Here is a 20,348-nt window from a genome sequence, read left to right as displayed (position 1 = left end):
CAAAACTATCTATCAGGGTCTACTAAATACAGGTTAACCAATTTGATGCCACTGGACAGCTCTTAGCCCATGGACAACAAAGGAGTTTATTAAATGGGAGGAATTTCTCTTAAATTTTAATGAAAAGAAAGTGGGGCCAGAACGCATTCACTTAAAGTCGCTAGTTTCGTGCAATTACGTGAATACGCACTGCATTCGAACTGGCTCCCCATTGCCCGAAAATAGCATGCCATTGCCCAAATTTGCGCGTGGCAGTCTATCACACAATAATGTGAAACCACATGATTGCCTTCCGACTGACTTCTCATTGCCCGAATTTGTGTGTAGTGGGTTATCACGCAATAATGTTAAACCCCATGATTGCGTTCAGATTGCCATCGGATTATACTTCCAATTCCCATTGTCTGATAACTCCCCTGACTCTCAAACTATCTGCCTGATGGCAGAGGCTGTGCTTAGTATATTGTTGGGCTATTTTCATGGATCATTAACGTGGAGCATTTCCATTTCCTCAACAGCATTCTGGCTAGCATACATATTGCTATTTTATAAAAGAGATTTGCAATTACTCTTTGCAACTGTTACAAACACAAGTATGGCTATACAGTGTACTGAGTTTGACCAAGGCTCCTCTAGCCCAGCAGTTGGGCAATGGCCAGACAGATGCTGAGAATGTCACAAGACAGGTGTAGTAATACTGTACTAATCTTCTGTTCTGAGTGACTATAATCAAAAGTATTCTGCCCTAAACATGTAAATTCTGTTCCTGACAATGCTGGCTAGTAGATGCTGAAAGCTCCTCCATGGATGCAATTATCTAGCCCTCATGCTTTCAGTGAACTTTCCCCTATGACCAGATGATCTTTTCTGGTTTTTCTGTTTCCCTGATATAATACAGAACAGTGTTATAGATGCAGTGCTGTACTTAAGGGTCTCGATTTCAAATCCTCGCTGAGTCCTGAGGTTCAAAATGGCTGCACTCCTGTACATTCTGACCTGACACAAGTTCCATGGCATGCAGAAGAGTGGGTTGAAGGTGACCCTGATCCAGGAATGTGCTCCCTGTTAAACTAACCTACTCAACAAAGTTATTATGGGGATAAAGGGGGATGGATATCATGCATGCCACCCTGAGCTCATCTGTGGGAAGGAATGATAACAAAGGAATGAAAAATGACCCACCCCCATGATCCAAGTGAATACGTGAAAATGAACAGAGAGAGGTTGTTCCAATATAATTAATTAGCACTTATATTTCTGTTGAATCTTGCAAACTATTTTGTCATCAAAACAGCCTCTTGTCAACAGTTTTCACAATTTGCTTGGGCTGTGAAATCTGTGTGTGTGTGTGTGTGTGTGTGTGATTTTCAGAAATGGACAGTTAGTCTCAAAGGTGCTACGAGATGTTTCTACATATTTTTTATAGATGATAGTGATAATGGTAATGATGATGGTGATATATCTCCAATGAGTTTTCTTCCTGTCCACATTCTTCACTGTAGAGCTCTCCCATCCGTACATGGCAATGGGGAATAAGATGGTCTGGATGATTCTAATTTTAGTGCTCAATTGCATGTCTTTACATTTTAGGATCTTGTCTAGTTTCTGTATAGCTGCTCTTCCCATTCTTAATCTGATTTCTTTTTTTATTATTAATATCTTTATTGAATTATAATAGCATTACAACACATAAAAGCAACCTGTACTTCAAAAAATTACATATATAGATAAATAAAATTTTATGAAATCTGATTCTGAAATCTTAATCTGATTTTTTGACCACAGTCTTCATTCTAATCAATATTTGATCCAAGGTATGGGAATTTCCCTGTTATCTAGGTTGAATTAATGTTAATCCTCTGTAGTCATTATTTTTGTTTTCTTTATGTTCAGCAGTAAGCCTGCCTTTGCGCTTTCTTCTTTAACTTTCTGTAGTGGTTATTCCAAGCTTCTGATATTTTCCACTATTAGAATGGTGTTCTCTGCATATCTTAGATTGTTGATGTTCCTTCCTCCTGTCTTCACTCCTTCTTCTGAGTTTAAACTTGCACTTTTCATATTATATTTTCTGCATACAAGTTGAACAAATAGGATGATATTTGCCTGACCCCTTTTCCAACTGGGAACCATTCTGTTTCTCCATAGGCACAGACACATATGGGCTAGTCAGTTTCTCAACTAGATGGCCATGACAACCCCCCTCTGAAGAAACCCCTATGATAGGGTAGCCATAAACCAAAAATGACTTGAGCTGCATCCGCACTGCAGACATAATCTAGTTTGACACCACTTTAACTGCCATGGCTCAGTGCTATAGAATACTGCGAACTGTAGTTTGTTGTGGCACCAGAGCAAAGCCTTAGGCTTGACATAAATCAGAAATGACTTGAGCTGCATCTGCACTGCAGAAATAATCCAGCTTGACAGCACTTTAACTGCCTTGGCTCACTGCTATGAAATTTGGGAACTGTAGTTTGTTGTGGCACCAGAGCAAAGCCTTAGGCTTGCCATAAAATCGAAATAACTTGAGCTGTATCCGTGCTGCAGGAACAATCTGTCTTGACACCACTTTAACTACCATGGCTCACTGCTATGGGATTCTGGTAACTACAATTCCCAGAATCCCATAGCATTGAGCCATGGGAGTTAAAGGTCCAAAATTTTGAATTACAAATGTATAGACTTGCAGAGTTAACTGTATAGACTTGCAGAGTCTGGGCAAGCTAAATCCAGAACACACTGCAGAAATAATCCAGTTTGAGACTGCTTTGCCTTGGCACAATGCTAGGGAATTCTGGGAACCATAGTTTCGTGAGACATTTAGCCTTCTCTGTCAGAGAGCTCTGGTGCCACAATACACTACAATTCCCAGGGTTCCCTTAGCACTGAACCAGGGTAAAGTGGATTATTTCTAAAGTTTGTTTTGGACCAAAGTGATGTCAAACCGGATTATGTCTGCAGTGTGGATGTACACAACACACACACACACACCGTTAGGTGCTGGGGGACATGGGGAGCATTAGGAAAGGCAATTAATTGATATTTACTTAGTTATTTTTGGTAGAATTCAAAGACATAGATAGCTGTGTTAAATCTGTAGGCTCAGGTCCGAACCACACTGCAGAAACAATCCAGATAGCTTTTAATTGCCCTAGCTTAATGCTAGGGAATTCTGGGAACTGTTGTTTTGTGAGACATTGAGACTTCTGAGAGCTCTAGTGCCACAATGGATTACAATTCCCAGAGTTCCCTAGCATTGAGCCAGGGCAGTTAAAGCAGTCTCAAACTGGATTATTCCTGCAGTGTGTGTTTTGGGCCTCAGTATGTAGAAAGATCTTGTATCACCTTTGAGACTAAAAGGTCCAAAACACACTGCAGAAATAATCCATTTTTGTCAGACAGTCTTCTCTGTCAGAGAGCATGCACTGGTGCCACAATCAACTCTAATTCCCAGGATTCCCTAGCACTGAGCCAAGGCAGCTAAAGTGGTCACAAAACTGGATTATTTCTGCAGTGTGTGTTTTGGAGCTATCTGAAAGAAAGAAGTTGGCAACTTCTTTTTATTTCAGTTAGCCTCAAAGGTGCTACAAGATCTCTGTATATACTTTCGTCATTTTTTGTTTGTTTTGGCGTGTTTTGGTTTTATTGTGTGTGTGGAGAGTTATGGCTATGGAAGGAAAGAGAAGCACTGAGAGGATTTTGTGTCAAAAAACAAAACACCAGAAGAGCTACTTTTAGGCCCGATGCGCCTTTGCGTGGGTGGGAGTCAGGCCACCTCAGGCAGCAAAATGTCTGACGTGGGCAGCAGCAGAGCCAAAGAGAGAGCTGCTTGCGTCTGGCTCTGTCTGGGCGGGAGTCTCCCTCCCAACCTGAAGTAAAAAGAGAGAGGAGGGGAAACAGTGACGACGACGACGACGCTAGGCCTCTCTCTCCCGCCTTCGCTCGCAGGCCCCGTTTGTTCCCTCAGAAAAAAAGGCCTCACGTACTGCAAATGGACCTCATCAATAATCAAGACAGGAGGAGGAGAGGCAAAGGGAAAAACACAATGTGGCCACAAAAAAGGCGCTGAAAAGAACCCCGTTGTGAGAGACTCTTTCAAAAACACACTGCAGAAATAATCCAGTCTGAGGCCGCTTTAACTGCCCTGGCTCAATTGATAAGGGATTCTGGGAAGTGTAGTTCTGTGGAGACATTTAACAATTTCCTCTGTCAGAGAGAGTGCTGGTATTACAAACAGAAAGGTCTAGGCCGGGGGGGGAAATATATATATATATAATAAAAAAAAAACCTGTGTGTTCACAAAGTATGTTAACAAAGCAAAACATAAAAAAATGAATTTAATATCTAAAATGTATTCAAATAATACAATAACAATAATATCTCCCATATCCAAATATGCAGTGTGTAAACAATGCAATTCACTGTTCAGAGATGCATGGACAACAAAGAATATCCAAATATCCAAATGCTGGTGCCACAGTCAGCTGCCGTTCCCAGGATTCTCTAGCAGGTTTTCATACATTAACGTGTTGGGTTTTGTTCTCCACAGTGCTCAAAAAGGGGGTTGCTTTCACGCTACGCAATTATGGCACCATGGTCTAAAACACACTGCAGAAATAATCCAGTTTGAGACTGCTTTAACTGCCCTGGCTCACTGCTAAGGAATTCTGGGAACTGTAGTTTTGTGAGACATTTAGCTGCCTCTGTCAGAGAGACCTCTGTTGCCATAGCAAACTACAGTTCCCAAGATTCCCTAGCACTGAGCCAATTCAGTTAAAGTGGTCTCAAAATGGATTATTTCTGAAGTGTGGTTTGGATCTTGGTGAGCTTTAAGATCCTTTGGAAGCAGTGGGTTCCCAAACTCTTCCTTCCAGATGTTTTGGACTTCAGCTACCAGAATCCTTGATCATTGGCTAAGGTGGTTGAGGCTTCTGGGAGTTGAACTACCAAAAACCTGAAGGATAGGGTGACCAAACATAGTTTATTGTGGCACCAGAGCTCTCTGACAGAGAAGGCTAAATGTCTCACAAAACTACAGTTCCCAGAATTCCTTAGCACTTGGCTCACCTGTTAGGCAAAAAGGCCAAGCAGGGACATGAGTAGGAACACACAACCACCCACTTACTCCCCCAAAAGGAGGACAGGTGGGTATCGGGCATAAAGGCCTGGACATTGGAAGCTTCGTAATCTTTATTTATTCATTTTGCTGTGTGCCTTGAGATTGTTTCTGCATTCTTGCGATGCTTAAGGTGACCTTATCATGGGGTTTTCTTGGCAAGATTTGTTGAAAGGAGGTTTGCCATTGCCTTCGCCTAAGGCTGAGAGAGTGTGACCTGCCCAAGGTCATCCAGTGAGTTTACATAGCTGAGGCATGGTTCAAATCCTGGTCTCTAGAGTCCAGTGCTCAAACTACTACACCATGCTGGCTCATTTATTCATTAATAAATAATTATAAATAATAATAATAATAATAATAATAATAATAATAATCTCAATCCCTCAGGTCCACAGCAGTGGTAGGTAGAATGGAGGGGGGGGTGCCTCACCAGCTGCTGGGACTGCCAGCGATGACTCTCACTCCCTCAGGGTCCACAGCAGTGGCAGTTGGAATGGAGGGGGTGTGCCCAGCGTCATCAGGGGCTAGCCTGAAGATAGAGCGCCCTCCCTCCATAACTGTCATCTTTCGGCCTGTGAGAGAGAGAATAGGCTCGCCCAACGTCATCAGGGGCTAGCCTGAAGAAAGAGGCTCCTCCCTCCATAACTGTCATCTTTTGGCCAGTGAGGGAGAGAACAGGCTGGCCCAGTTCCACCAGGGCCAGCCTGAAGAAGAAGAGCCCTCCCTCCGGTCCATCTGCCTTGGTCCAGGCCTGAGAGGGAGAGAAGAATGCTGGACCTGATCCCCTCCCCCTCACCATTCCCTTCTCCTTTTGTGTCGTGTCTTTTAGATTGTAAGCCTGCGGGCAAGGAACTGTCTATTATCCCCTCTGTTATAAACCGCTCAGATTCCCAGTGATTGGGCGGTATATAAATAAAACCTATATTATTATTATTATTATTATTATTATTATTATTATTATTATTTTAAACACATGCAAAGAGAAGAAGGGAGATCCCAAAAGGGATAGTAACATCTGCATCTACACCATAGAATTGTCATCGTTCCAGAATCCTGTGACTTGTAGTTTGGTGAGCTACCTGGCAGAGAAAGACCTTGTGAAATTACAAATGAAGGAGCATCTCTTTTTGTCTTGCTAATGGAACTTTAAAAAAAATCCTGAGGGTCATTCCCACTGCAGTTTGCTCCGAAACAGGATTCTGGGCAAACGACCCTTGTTCCCATTTGAAACCGCTTCCAATCCTCATTGGATTGATTCCAGGAGGAAAAAAGCGGGACAAACACAAATAACCCGGGGTTTCCTCACACTACTTTGGAAGTTTTTGTTTTGTTTTTTTGGAGAAGAATCGATTCTGAAGTGTGACCAATAAGTGGGAACGCCAGATCAGAATCAATTCCTTTTTTTTTTTTTTGCAATAGTAATAATCGGAAAATCAATCTATTGCTCAAGCAACTATTTGCTTTAGCAATAGATCAATTTTTCAATTATTTCTTTTTTAAAAAAAATTGTCTCTCGCCCTCCTCCTCCTCCTCCCCGGTTCCCCCGGACTTGTCTTGCTCCCTCTTCTGCAGTGCAGGTACAGCCCAAGACAGGCTCCCATTGAAGAGGAAAGCCGCCGCTGCCCGGTGCTGGCAGGGCTTGTGGCGCTGTTGCCACACTGCCGCCATCGCTTGCCTGGTGCTGGTGGGGCTTGCAGCGCTGCTGCCACACTGGCCAGGACCGGGCAAGGGGTGGCACAGCAGCAGCAGCGCTGGAAGTCCTGCTAGCACCAGGCAAGGGGCGGTGGCGGGAAGGAAAGAGAAAGGGAAGGTAAGCAAGAAGGAAGGAAACTAAGGGGGGGGGAGGAAAAGGAAGGAAGAAAGGAAGGTAGGGAAGGGACAGGAGGGAAGGAAGAAAGAAAGGAAGAGAGAAAGAGAGCTGCCTTCCCCCGGCTCCATCCAATGGGAACGACAAGCATTCCCTAGCGAAAAAAGCGATTCCACAAAAGGTCCCTTTTCATAGTGAGAACGAGGGACCTTTTGGGAATCGTTTACAAAATGGAGCAGAGCCGGACCGGGATGTGGATTATACCCCATGTGGGAATGACCCCCTAGTGTCCACCTGGCCAGAAGGAGGAATATTCTGCCTGCATGAATTTTCCTCCAGTATCACCTAAATTGAAAACAGCCGCATCTTGACAAAGTTCAGGCTTGTGCTAACGTCTACATATTTTTTCTTTCTCCTGCATGATTTTGAATATCTTTGCCTGATGAAGAAGCCAGTGGAGATTCGAAAGTTTGCATAATCTATTTTGTGCATGTGGTTGCTCCCATAAAAGTATCAGTGTTTTTGTGGGTTTTGGATGTTATCGTACTTTGCTATAATACTAACCGACACTATAATGCTAGCAGAAAACCTCAAAGATCTGGAATAACTATTAATAAAGATGAAGGAAGAAAGTGCAAAGGCAGGTCTGCTGCTTGAACTTAAAGAAAACAAAAATAATGACCATGGAGAATTTACACAAATTCAACCTAGACAATGAGGGAATAGAAAAAGAATTCTCATACCTTGGATCAAACATTGATAGCAACAGGGATTGCAGCCCGGAAATTAGATGAAGATTAGGAAAGGGGAGGGGGGGGGATAAGAAAGAACTAGAAAAGACTCTAAAATGCAAAGATATACAACTGAGCACAAAAGTTAGAATCATACAAGCCATTGCATTCCCCATTACCATGTATGGATGTGAGAGCTGGACAGTATAGAGAGAGGACAGGAAGAAGATAAATTCACTTGAGATGTGGTGCTGGAGAAGAGTGCTGAGGAGACTGTGGATAACCAAAAAGACAAATAAATGGGTCCTTGAACATATCAAGCCAGAACTCTCCCTGGAAGCCAAGATGACAAAACTGAAGTTGTCGTACTTCGGACACATCATGAGAAGGGAGAACTCACTGGAAAAAACAATAATGATAGAAAAGATAGAGGGAAGCAGAAAGAGAGGAAGGCTGCATGCTAGGTGGATGGACTCTATTATGGAGGTCATAGGTATGAATTTGCAGGAGTTACAAACCAAAATAGGAGGAAAAAATTGAAGATGTTAGTCATAGGCCTGCATTTTGCTGTTTCTCTTCTTAGGCCCGGTACATACGGGCCCTTTGCAATGCCCTTGTCACGTGCTAGGGTTGCCTGGGGACAGAGCTCCCACATGCCCCGCAACCCTAGCATGTGACAAGGGCGTAACAACGGCGGTGCACTGTATACATGGGCACTGCAATTGTTACATAAGCGCCATGAGGTGTCTGGTGAACTGGTTACACCACCGCCACAGCTTTAGAAGGATCTGCTTTTTGCCTGTACTTTTTCCGCTGGTAGGAAGCCGCACAGTTTGGCGGCTGCAGGTTCCCTCTGGCGGAAAAACAGGCGCCAGGAGTCCATCCTTTTTGGGCGGTCTGTCCCGTGCCTTAGTTAAGATGGTATGGAAGGGCATATGTTAAACTAAGAGGAGAAGCAGAAAAATGCAGGCCTATGGCTAATATCTTCAATTTTTTTCCCTCCTGTTTGGTTTGTAACATCTTGCCTGATGAAGAAACCAGTGAAACTTCAAAAGCTTGCAACATGTATATTGTGCATTTTGGTGGGTCAATAAATATCACTATTTGGTGATTTTGACTGGATGGCTACCCCTGGATATGTTTGTGAATCCCAGGATTCCATAGGATGTCACTACAGCTCTTAAACTGGTGTCAAACTGCATTATTTCTGTGTGAAGGCCCTTGTTCTAGGTTAAAGGGGGGAAATGGAGGCAGGAGTGGGTGGCAGACCATGTGTGGTGGGGAGAAGGAAATAAGCATTTAATTTAATTTAAATAAATGGTGTCATATTCACTTCTGAAAGGAAAGAGCAGAGGTGTGTAAATGAACGTGTGCACACACACACATACCGTCTTTCTTATTTCCAGGTAGGATGAATGGAGGTGAAGGTGCTGCTGTCTAAACAGCCACTTCTGATAGCAGAGATATCTCAAAGGGAACAAAAAGGCTCGCCCCGCACGCACCCAACTCAAAAGCCCCCTATCTCTTTCTTGCAGGCCCATGGTATAAGGAGAAAAAGGGCACTGGGGATTATATGCAGCGAGGCAGCTTGTTGTTCCAATAAAATACACAGCAGATCCAATGCTGATGGGAAGTACAGTATTTTATTTTATTTTATTGTAAAAGAGGCTTTGATAGATGGCACTGGTACCAAACCAGCCTGGCTATAAATAGCAACACTTAGCACATATATAATGTCTTTGGATTGTCAAAGCAGTGGGCCTTTCTTTATATATTTAAAAAAAATGTTTCTTCTTCTTCTTTTTGCCAAGCATGAATGGATGAAATCTCTGCGAAGGAAAACAACAATACCACCTCCCAAAAAAGTCAACCCGACACTGTGAAACAAGGAAGATAACGGTTTTATTATATCTCTCCATTGTCCTGGTTTTGCAAGATACAGGTGAATGGCCCTGCCAAAACAGAACAGAATGAAGTAATAAATGCTAGAGATCATGCTTTTCCTTACGTACCATGCTTATCACGGTATGGCAAGTACATCAACATAGGCTGCATCTGCAATGCAGCAATAATCCAGTTTGACACCACTTTAATGGCCATGTCTCCATGCTATGGAATTTGGGATTCATACCTTGTTGTGACACCAGAGCTCTATTATAGAGAAGACTGAATATCTCACAAAAATACAAGTCCCAAAAGTCCACAGCACTGAGCCATGGCAGTTTAAATGGTGTCAAACTGCATGATTTCTGCAGTGCAAATGCAACCATAGTCACTCTTAGAACACTCCTACAAGGCAGGCCAGTATAAGACAACCTCTAAGAGCCACAGAGGTGTATTGGCTTGAGTATTGAACTAGGGAATTTATCACACAGGAGGAATTTCTCTTAATTTCGAATGAAAAGAAAGTGGAGCCAGAACGCATTCACCTGAATTCGAATTGCGTTCAAATTGACTTCCCATTGCCTGAAAATAACTTGCCATTGCCTGAAATTGCGTGTGATCACCTCTCACGCAATAAGGTGAAACCCCATGATTGCATTCGGACTGACTTGCCATTGCCTAAAATTGCGTGTGGTATGGTAGTCTATCACAAAATAACGTTAAACCCCATGATTGCGTTCGGATTGCTATTAGATTATAATCCCAATTTCCCTTTTCTGATAACATCCTAGGACTGTAAAAGAACAGGATTTGAATTCCAACTCATCTGTCAATTTGACACTCTCTCAGTGACAAAGGAAAGAAATGGCAACCCCACCTCTGGTTTCTAGCTTGCTAAGAAAACCCTGTGATAGGTTCATCTTAGGACTGCTGTTGGTTGGAAATGACTTGAAGTCACATAAAAACAAGATCTCTGCTGGAATAGACCAAATCCCTAACTAGTTCAACATTATTTTCATGCAGTAGTCATACAGTTACCCTTTGAAGCCCACAAGCAGCACATGAGTGTGTGCCCTCCCACTCCTGTTCTCCAATAACTTAAGGCTTCTCTAGATTGGTCTAAAGATGTATGAGGTGTCATGGTACAACATCATGGCTTTTGCTGGTTATTATTACCTCTGCATCCACTTGTTCCATTTTCACTAGAGTGTGTGCACTCTCCAATTACAGTTGGCCCTTCTCATACATGGATTTTTTATACATGGATTCAAGCATCCACGGTTTGAAAATGTTCAAAAAAATATACATTTCAAATATCAAACCTTGATTTTCCAATTTTTATAAGGGACACCATTTTGCTATGTCATTATATTTAATGGGACCTGAGCATCCACGGATTTTGTTATCCACAGTGAACTTGGAACCAAACCGCAGCATATAACAAGGGTCCACTGTATATCAATTTGATCACACTTTAACTGCCATGGCTTCCTTCTAGGGGATCCTGCAATCTGTATTTGAAGAGGATCTTGGAATTCTCTCTGCTGTAGGTCAGGGGATAAACTAGAAAACTGCAAGCCCCTCTTAAAACTACAAATCCCAATATTTCCTAGGATGGAGCCATGGAGGTTAAAGTGGGATCAAACCAATATAATTTTGCCATGTGGATACACCATTCCAAAGGATTTTCTTTTTAAACCTAGCGCATGCTTGAGGTAGTCCTAGGGGTTGAAGGACACATTTTTTTCTCTGATTGTGATTCTTTTTTTAAAAAAATGTATAGTGCAAAAGTGTCATTTCATTTAGCAGTACTAAGTTATACTATAGCAGTATAACTTTGAGGAGAATGGGATTTATAATTTCATAATAAAAAAGAAACCCACTGAAGGATAGGAATAAAATGTGGCATCTGATGCTGGGAATTAGCAAAAAATCATCAGACCCTCTAGATAGAGTTCATACAAATGCATACGCCTCTGATACTTGAGGTAATATACAACCCTCATGACTACTATTGACAGTGATAATAGCTATCAATAACTACTAGTCATACATAAGTATTGGTAATACAGTCACCCCTCCGGTTTTGTGGGGATTCATTCTAGACTCCCTCGTGAAAATGGAAAATCACTGATATTCAAGCCCCATTGGCTTGAATGGCGGTGCGCGCCCCATTTTGATCCCTTCCGTTTGCCTCCCGCAAACAGGCAAGGGACACGGATTCCAAGCCCATGAAAATGGAGGGGTAACTGCAATTTGTTGTTGTGTGCCTTCAAATTATTTCCAACTTATGCCAGCCCTAAGAAAAACTTATCAAAGGATTTTCTTGGCAAGATTTGCTCAGAAAAGGTTTGCCATTGCCTTCCACTGAGGGTAAGAGTGTGATTTGCCCAAGGTCACCCAGTGGGTTTCCATAGCCCAGCAGGGATTCAAACAGTGGTTTCTGGAGTCATAGTCCAGTACTCCTACGCTGCACTGGCTCCTATTGATAGCAATTATCTTCCATGAAATTGTCAAGTTCCCTTTTAAAGTAATCCAAGTTGGTGGCTATCACTACATGTTGGGGTAGCAAATTCCACAACAAATCTATGCAATGCATGAAGAATTATTCCCTTTTAATCTGTCTTGAATTCATCAGTTTAAGTATTATAGACAGGGATCATCATTCACTGTTTTCAGTGTTATGAGGCAGTGAAAAAAATCTGTTTACTTGCTCTATACCAAGTCTAAGGCTTATTATACATAACCTGCCACCTGTTGTACAACCCTTCCCAAATCATCCAAAAGTCTAAAATCTCAGAATATTTATTCCTAAACAACATACCACTTCTCAAACCCTACCTTTTGTGAGACTTTTGGTAAAGAATCAAATTAAATAATTTCATTATTTGATGTTATGGAAGTAGCCACTAATGCTGGCTCAGACAGGTATTTCCACATTTTTTGTCCATCTGCCGAATATCTATGATTAACCACAATAATCGGGTTTTAGAGTGTCAAAGTAAGTCAAAAGCATTTGGCACACACAACACGTAATTTCAACACTTGCTGATTAAGATCTATTCTGTGACAATTTTTCATTTACTTGTTTGCAGTGGGGAAAAAATTCCCCTGAGCTGCTAACAGATGCTCACCTCTAAATATTTAATAGGCCCATGCCGAAGATCTAGAACTGGAAAAGTTTTTTGCTGCTGCTGTAGTTGTCGTTTACAGCTCACAGAATCCCCAATCAGTTTGGCAGGGCTCTGCTAGATTAAAGAGCCTGGGAGTTGTAGGCCAAAATAGCTTCCCACCCCTCACCCTAAGCTCTTCTTGTTGTTAACTACTGTGAAGTCAACTTCAGCTTATGGCAACCCCATGAATGAAAGACCTCTAAGTCAGCTTATGATCAACAGCATTGCTCAGGTCTTGCTTACTTGATTGAGTTTATCCATCTGGAATGAGATCTTATTTTTTTCCTACTGCCTTCTACCTTACATTATTGTAGAACCATAGAATCACAGAGTTAGAAGAAACCACAAGGGCCATCCAGTCCAACCCCCTGCCATGCAGGAAATCACAATCAGAGCATCCCCGACAGATGGCCATGCAGCCTCTGTTTAACGACCTCCAAATTGTTCCATTGTCAAACAGCTCTTACTGTCAGGATGTTCCTCCTAATGTTGAGTTGGAATCTCTTTTCCTGTAGCTTGCATCCATTGTCCCATGTTCTAGTCTCTGGAGGAGCAGAAAACAGCTTCTATTACTTAAACAGTGCTATCATATCACCTCTTAATCATCTCTTCTCCAGGCTAAGCATACCTAGCTTCCTCATAGGACATGGTTTTGTAGACCCCTCACCATTTTGGTGGCCCTCCTCTGGACACACTGACTTGTCAACATCATTTTTGAATTGTGGTGCCCAGAACTGGACACAGTATTCAAGGTGAGGCCTGACCAAAGCAGAATAGAGTGGCACTATTACTTCCCTTGATCTAGATACTATACTTCTATTGATGCAGCCTAAAATTACATTGGTCTTTTTAGCTGCCGTATCACACTGCTGACTCATGTTCAACTTGTGATCTACTAGGACTCCTAGGCCTGTTACAGACTGCCAAAATAAAGCTGCTTCGGTTCTCTTTGGAGGTATGCTATTTAAATGATGCATGGGTCCTAAGGGTCCGGAGGTCGCGCCAAAGCCACACTCCATTCCTAAGCACTGGAGTGCAGCTTTGGTGCAGCTTCCGGATTCTTAGGATGCATGCATCATTTAAACAGCATACCTCCAAAGAGATCCGAAGCAGCTTTATTTGGCAGTCTGTAACAGGCCCTAGATCCCTTTCACACATACTCTCATTAAGCCAGGTGTCTCCCATCCTATATCTATGCATGTTATTTTTCCGCCCTAAGCTGTTGAAATCCATTGTCTTTTCTAGTGAGTCATGTCTTTGTTCTACAGAGAGCTAAAGCTAATTAGGGTTTCCAAAAGCATGGCTCCAGATATTTTAGGATAGATATCTGTTCTGTATACTTTATAGGCTTTTTTACATGTTTGGATTTACTACTTTGTTTACATTTCTGTTTTGACTTTCCATTATTTTGTAATTCACACTAGAAGTTTGAAAAGTTACTTTTTGGACCACAGCCCCCAGTATCCTCCAACTCATATGACTGCTGTTTTGACCACAGTCTGTTGCTACAAGAAATGCCAGTAAAACCATAGCAAATATGACTGTCCTATATTATAAGTGATATTGTCTCCCCCCACGCCAAAACAAGCAAATTATGTACACAGGGGGGCGGGGAAATGAACTTCAAATACAGAGAAGATATCATATACTGTATGTAGTCAGAACCAACACTGGATAAGCAAGAAGCAGTCACCCAAACACATGCCCTTAGTCACTTCTTTTAACCATTAATCAGTACTGTCTCTTAATACTTACCTTCAAGTCAACTTCAACTTATGGCAATCCTATGAATGGGAAACCTCCAAGAGTCCCTGTCATCAACAGCCCTGCTTAGGTCTTACAAACTCAGGACAGCGGCTTTTTTGACTGAATCAATCCCTCTGTAATGCCTTGTTCTTTTTTCTTACTGCCACTTTGCCAAGCATTATCATCTTCTCTAGTAATTCATGTCATCCCATGATACATTAAAACTATACAATGGCCCCTATTGAGAGTTCAAACTTGATTTGCTCTCATATCCATTTATTTGTCTTTTTGACAATGTGTGGTAACCATTAAAACTATTTGCCAGCACATTTCAACTAAGTTAATTCTTCCTGTCAACTTTCTCCATTGTCCAGTTTTCACAATTATGCATAGAAATCAGAAATACGATGGCACAAATTATTCTAAATTCAGTATTTAATTACAGTTGGCCCTCATTATCCACAGATTTTTTATCCACGGATTCAAGCATCCACAGCTTGAAAATATTTTAAAAACATATAAGGGACACCATTTCACTGTGCCGTTGTGTTTAATGGGACTTGAACATCCTCAGATTTTGGTATCCACAGGGGATCCTGGAATCAAACCGCAACGGATACCAAGGGCTCAATGTATATATCTTTACAATTGAGGATCTTCAGTGGTTACAAAAGTTACTTTTTGTAGTACAACACAGTGTCTTTACCCATCTGTCAGTTTATTTTTCAAACATAAGTGCCTGCAGAGAACATGTCCAGATGGGCAGTGCTTCCCCTTCAACCCACACTGAGTTCTGCTGTCCATTTCCAGAACTATGTAAATATAAAAGCATTACCTTGAAATTGGTTTCCCCCTTTCCTGGATTTTCACTTAGAAGTTCTGCTCCATTAGGTTCCCCCTGATGTTTATCGCCTCTGTTAAACTGTTTAATAAATCCTTTCTTCCCTGCATACCTCAGCCCATGTTGCTAATTCATTTTCTCTTCAAAAAGTAATTTCCCAACACTTCACAAAGCAAACTTTTTTTGAAAGATGTGCTGTTTGCATGTGACACAAGATACAAATGTCCTTGTACTGGAAGGAAAGGAAAGAAGGCAGGGGTATAACAAAAGCATTGGGATTCTGGACTCATTCAAGGGGACTCTGCTTCCCAATAACTCTAGGGGAAGGATCCAACTTTACTTAAGAAAAGAAATACATTTCTGTCTCCCACCCTGACAGACTAGAATCTGAAGAGAATGGGAGCCCTGAGCATCAAGCTCATGCTTTCTAATGTAGTTTGGCAATGTTGCCAGATGATTACTGAAAAACTCATGTTGTTGGAAAATTCCATGAAGCTGACAAATAGAATATAAGGCAAAATGTCTATGTATCAGTTGTACAGTCTCCTGTAAGATAAACACCCATTCCCCAATCCTTACTACATAATCCATCACCCAGTCTATTGCTGATGTGGGAAACAAAATATATCATGTAACCTTCACAGTTTGTTCTTCAGCTGGTTCTTCTGGAGGATATTACCCAAAGACAGATGTGGAAGGAAATGGAAGGTCCCTACCAACTATTAGTGTTACTTCAAATGTTGGGGAAATTAGCTTTTGCAAGAAGCTTGGGTAACTTTTGGATCATTTGTACTTTTATACCAGTACTAACTGAGGAGAACTCGAGGTTTGGGTAAATTAAGAGCGTTAAATATAGAAAATATGCAGAGTGCAATCACACCAAGAAGAGCAATTCACACAGGCACAGCATACAGAGGTAACTAAAATGGAAATATGGGAATGGGATAGTGGGGTTTTAGGGGTTTGCAGATGATTATAATTCCCTGTCCAATGAGTAGACCATGGAAAACTGGAGTACAGTGGCACAGAGTAGGAGGTCTGAGGGTGACACAGAACATATGCAGAAGTGTATGCTGGCTTTGTGCACAGAAGCTAGGTTTTGGAACCAATATTTATATCTAAAAATTAGTCCCAAGCGATGGACTATTTGGTCAGTAACAAAGGCTGGATGTCTTTTCCCAGGAATCAACAATGGAATTCTGGAGTAGTTGATAGCTTTAATTTTAGTGTGACAAAAATGGTTATTGGATCAGGATATCTCTGAGATGGATGGGCAGGGAAGTTTACTTGGAAACACCATGGGGGTAGGCAGACAAGTTGAGTTCCTTTGCCTCAAGCTGCAAGAGGAAATGCAGATTACTTGAGGGAAGGAAGAAGCACTTGTTTAACACGTTTAGATTTGATGGTCTTGTTTACCCAGAGGTACACATGTCTCAGGATATGCTCTTTTTCTCTCCCGGGAACCTAACCTAGTGTTCCTGAAAGGTCACTGATCCCTCAAAAACATGGTATGAGATATAAAATAGGGGGACCCCAAAATAAAGTGTAGGGTATGCAGGGTGTGCTAAGGAAGACCATGACAATACAAAAGCATTTTTCTAGGCTAGCCCCTGTGAAGCCATGTTTCTTTTCCCTTCATTCCTGCCTTTTTTCATTTTAATGAAGTGAAATCTATTCCACCTCTGGAGTCTGTCTCCCTCCTTCTCCCCCTCACACACACTCTGGAAATGAGTGAAAAAGAATCTTATAGCTAAAAAGCATTTTGCCTTTAACCTTGTTCTATCTTGCTGCTTAGAACTTCAGTTTTGATTAATTACTGGCACATGAAAGCCAGCATGGTGCAGTTATTTGAGCTTTGGACTATGACCTTGGGGACCAGGATTCAAATCCCAGCTCAGCTTCTGGGTGACCTTGGGCATGGCACACTCTCAGCTTCAGAGGATGGCAATTGCAAACCCCCTATGAAGAAACTTGCCAAGAAAGCACCAAGACAGGGTCACCATAAGTTGGAAATGACTCGAACAAGAAGATAAAAGTCAGGAACTAGTTTAGTCGGAACTATCCCAAATCACACACACACGCACACGCACACACAAGGTAAAATGCCTTTTTAAACATAAGACTGTTTTCATTTATATTTCAGGGGGAGGCGTCTGTGTGCATATGTGCCACACTAGGAAAGGAGCAGGGAATCTTGGAGGAGATACTGGGTAGTACTGGGTGGGTCCCAAATGTTGTGTGTGATAAGCTTTTAGCTCAAAGAAAGGTTGTAATCCCAGAAAGGTCCCAAATAGCAACAGGAAAGAGAGCAATCCCAATTTCATAGCAGTTTGACAAACAATGCTATTTTAGCAAGAGAAAAGCCTGGTGCGATAAAGTCCTAGATTCAATAAAGTGGGAGCAGGCAAAACGTGGCCATTACATTAATTGTAGTGCATCTACCAGAAGCCCTAGCCAGCATAACCAATGGTAAGGAATGCTAGGAACAGCAGTCCAAATTCATTCAGTGGGCCACATTTTGCCCAACTCTGCAAAACAAAGGGGCAAAAGAAACATGTGGAAAGAAAAGTTAGTTCTATAGCTTGGTACATTTACTTTTTTGACTACAACGTTCTGTCCAGTGGCCATGATGGCTGGGGGATTCTAGGAGCTAAGGTCCAAAAAATTAACTTTTCCAATCTCTATCAGGCATCAATCCTCTGCTCACCTACCTGGGAGTAAGAGCCACAGGACTCAAAACAACTCATCTCTGGATAGACCTGCTTCAAATTGGACTATCCCACCAACTCTGAGCCTCCAGAATACAGTCTACCTACCTTAAGAACTTTTTTTGACGGAAAGGCAAGGCATAAATTTAATATGACAAAATAGATTGCTATGAATCATATAATTCAACTTTTTCATCCAAAGATGCTCAAGGGAATTCAATATATAGAACAAACTAATCACAGAATATTAGAGCTGCAATGTTCCTCAGTAGGGTTGCCACATCTCAGACTCTGGCCCACCCCGCTACCTAATTTCTAGACAGGAAACAGGATACACATTTTTGTTTTAATGCTCTAGGTGGGATACAGACCACTCCTTTGGGACAGCCTGCAGTCGCCCCTTTGCGTCACGTATTGGGGCCAGGGCAGCCACAGCGGCAGCCCAAAGGCCCCAATCCAATGCTTTTCGGGACCAGGGAGAAACGGCAAAATGCCGCTTCCCCCTGGTCCCAAAAAGGGGTGTCCTTGGGGCTTCATACCCAAGGACACCCCGGGGAGCCGCTGCCAGGAGAGAAAGGGGCCGCTCGGCCCCTTTCCTCCAGCTTTGTTCTCGCAGCTGTTTGGTGGTTGTGGGAACGAGGCGCTCCCCAAGAAGGAGCTCCGTTTCAGAGCTCCTTCTGGCACCGCTGTTAGGCTGCCACAAGCAGCCTGACGCGGCGTGAAGATGTCACGCCCACGTGGTGCCATTTGGACGTGGCGCGGCCATGACGTCATAATGTACACAGGGCCCTGCCATTATGCCACTGGTGGTAGGTATTAGGGTTAGGGAGCGTGTAGATGGTGCCCGCCCCCTAATCCTAATATTGGTGCTGGTACACCGTTTTTTGGCGGTCTGTACCGCGCCTTAGTTTTGGGCAAGAAAAAAGGGCTGTGTGCAAACCTCCAGATCAGCTACTAATGAACCAGCTTGCTACGACCTACAAAGATTAATTCATTTGTTGCTGCAACTTGCAAAGACCCATTAATAGAGGGCCTATGTATTCATTTAGTCAGCTTCCCACTTTCTTCTTCCATAACAACCATTGTAGTATCTGGGATCAACCTTCGCTCTGCTCTACATCCAACTTCTGGCCAGAAGCAGGCAGGCTAACTGAAATGTTCCTTATTCTGTCACTCTAAATATATGAGAGAAGATAATCCCTTTATTTCACCTTGATCTGGATACAGCCCTTTTAACAGGAAAATAAGTTCTCTTTGTAGGTACTTAAATGACAAATTGTGAACAACTGCAGTTGGTACTTAATACATAACACTTAACAACATCACCAGGGGTTGTGCCTAGGTCTTATGTTTTTCTCAGGAACCTCAGCGTTGATTCAGCTCTGTACCTTGGATATGATCTTATTCAGCAAGGATACTTTGCCATGAAAACACCCTGGACATATGACTGTCCTGCCTTTGCTTAAATACTTTCTGCTGAAAACCCACTGCTTCCTAAAGAAAAGAAGAGAAAAGTGATCCTAGATCCCAGTGCTGGGGACTAGGGCGGGTTACAGACCGCCGCTGCTTGCTCCGTGAGGGAGCCATAGCAGCCACACCGCGCGGCTCCCGCGCGGAGCAAAAATGGAGCTCCTTCTTGCGGCGCCTCTATGACGTCGCGAGGCGCCGCTGGCGCATTCACGACGTCATAGGCGCCACGACACATCTGGACGCTATGCGTCCGATACGTAAACATGGCGGCCCCCATGTGGAAGGGGCGCCGCCATGTTGTACGTATGGAATACGTACTAGGGTTAGGGGGGTGCGGAAGCACCGCCCCTTCCTAACCCTAATACGTATTCCATACGTATTTTTTGGCGGTCTGTAACCCGCCTAGATCTGCTAAAAATACAAATTCCCACATGACAGATGGGAAAAATACAGAAACCCCCAGTTAGCATGATGACTGGCAAAATTAAACATATTATGTATGGCCGGCCAGAAACAGCAAGTACATTCAACATTTACTTGTCTTTCCCCTATGAGGTGGATGGAAGCTTTTTGAACGCCTCTTAGTAAAATTAGAGCTGGTTGTCAGATATCTATAGTGACGGGAAAGGATGTGCCAGGTCAAATACATTCATCTTACCTGGGCTCCAGTTCTAGTCCCTCTCATTTAAGAAATTAAACATTACCCCAGAATAAAATGATACTGACAGCTGCGCTTCCTCTGAACGGAATTAGATGCATTTGAAATGGCTCCTTTTATTGTTACCTTATGGAGGGAGGTTTGTTATGACACAGTTTAATGACTCCTGTTCTAATGCAACCCATGAGTACATTTCAGGTTTGCATCCGTTGTT

General features: G+C 42.6%; 1 long non-coding RNA gene across 1 annotated transcript; it reads left to right on the top strand.

Moving 5' to 3' along the window:
* Nucleotides 1-4,805: 4,805 nt before the first annotated feature.
* On the top strand, nt 4,806-18,133 carry LOC149315664 (uncharacterized). The gene is made up of 3 exons (XR_016280384.1): nt 4,806-5,144; nt 9,466-9,596; nt 17,987-18,133. It is a non-coding gene; the product is annotated as an uncharacterized LOC149315664 (long non-coding RNA).
* The last annotated feature ends 2,215 nt before the right edge of the window (nt 18,134-20,348 follow it).

This window comes from Sceloporus occidentalis, unplaced genomic scaffold (genome assembly GCF_023333645.1).
Source record: "Sceloporus occidentalis isolate IW3139 unplaced genomic scaffold, rSceOcc1.0.p SCAF_3, whole genome shotgun sequence".
Classification (NCBI taxonomy): Eukaryota; Metazoa; Chordata; class Lepidosauria; order Squamata; family Phrynosomatidae; genus Sceloporus; species Sceloporus occidentalis.
Note: the sequence above shows the minus strand (reverse complement) of the source record. Positions and strands in the feature narration are given on the sequence as shown.